This window comes from Otolemur garnettii, unplaced genomic scaffold (assembly GCF_000181295.1).
Source record: "Otolemur garnettii isolate 467f Iridium unplaced genomic scaffold, OtoGar3 scaffold00040, whole genome shotgun sequence".
NCBI lineage: Eukaryota > Metazoa > Chordata > Mammalia > Primates > Galagidae > Otolemur > Otolemur garnettii.
The window spans coordinates 15,048,221-15,049,853 of NW_003852435.1; positions in this window are offsets into that span (position 1 = coordinate 15,048,221).

Here is a 1,633-nt window from a genome sequence, read left to right on the forward strand (position 1 = left end):
AACCCAGTACTTTGTTCATTTTGTTTAACATGAATTGTTCATTTTATTGAAATAAAATAAATGTTGTTCCTATTGTTAAATTAATTGACTAGTTATTGTAGCTCAGATACCAACCAACAGCACTAAAGGTTGAACTGACCAATAGACAATTACTCAGTCCACATCTCTGCACAGCATGGTGAGCATCAACATTCCATAAAGTACAGATACAATATCCAGGAAAAACATCATGTATGGGAATTCCAAAACGATTACACTTTGCTTGCTGTCCTTGGCTAAATCTAATGCATTTCATTTTTCATTTTCATTAAATTTGCCATATTAACCATTTTAAATGTACAATATGATAGCATTAACTTTATGCACATCATATTCAACAGATATCTAGAAATTTTTCATCTTGCAAAGCTAAAACTCTATATGTCTTGTACAGTGAATGCTTTTTCCAAAAAGGGAGGTTTAATTTTGAAGGAGACCAATGTCATGTTAGAAGTCTGCATTAAAAAAAAAAAAATGTTCTCTGTAGTATTCATCTGCTTTTATCTACAATTATTTTTTACCTGGTACTATTAATCATTTCCAGATAATAACAACAGGTATGAATAACTGTCATGAGGCTTCAAAATGCAATTTCACATAGCTTTTAATGTTTGATAGTTATTACTTTAATAGGTATTAATACATATATTATAGAATATAAGTAATATATAGATATGAAAAGCAATTAACAACTAGAAAATTAATAAATTGGATGCATACTTAAAGTTATTAAGTGATGTCATATCGTGACCTCTTAACTGTAAAATTCTATACTGATACTTAATGGAAAATGTATGCCTATGGATGTGTAACCAAAAAAATAGTTTTACAAAATTATTTAAAGTCTTCTTATTAAATATATTCTTTCTTTAATGAAACTTTGCAAATATATACAAAGTGACACTTCTCCACTAATTGACGTTGATGTCAAAAGATAACAGAGAAGGATGTGTCCATTTTTAGGAGTAATCAGTGGATGTAATAGAAGTTTATTAAGCTTTCAATTTTGGTCCAGGGTTCTTGTAGTACAAAAACTGTAAAAGAAAAATGTTGATCTTAACAAATCACTGTGAAACATTTGCTGTGTGGAACAGTTGCCTGAAGTAGTTTTTCAAATAGTAGTAAATATATATTGCATATATAAATACCAAGATAAACTTTGCTTTCTCATATTAAATATATTGACTATATATTGACCTCTTGCATAAAACAATTTTTGTTGTTGAAGCTAAAAGTGAACTTCTTATATCTATGTCCCCTGTCATTATTTTATGTATAAGTTCATATATTTATGTATAAGTTCATATATATATTCAATCTTACATATGTACCTATTTCTATTTCAGTCATATTAATTTAACAAGCAAACTATTATTATTTTCTGTTCATGAGTTTAGTCAACAATGTCAATGTCCCAAATTCATACCCATAAGAATTTATACATATTTAACTATGTGTAAATAATTTCTACATATAAAATTACATTTATATTTCTCTGTGTATATACACATAAGGTTTTTATATGTACATATAGCTTTATATATAGTTTTTTGTGTGTATATGTACATATATACATATATGTAAATATTTGCCA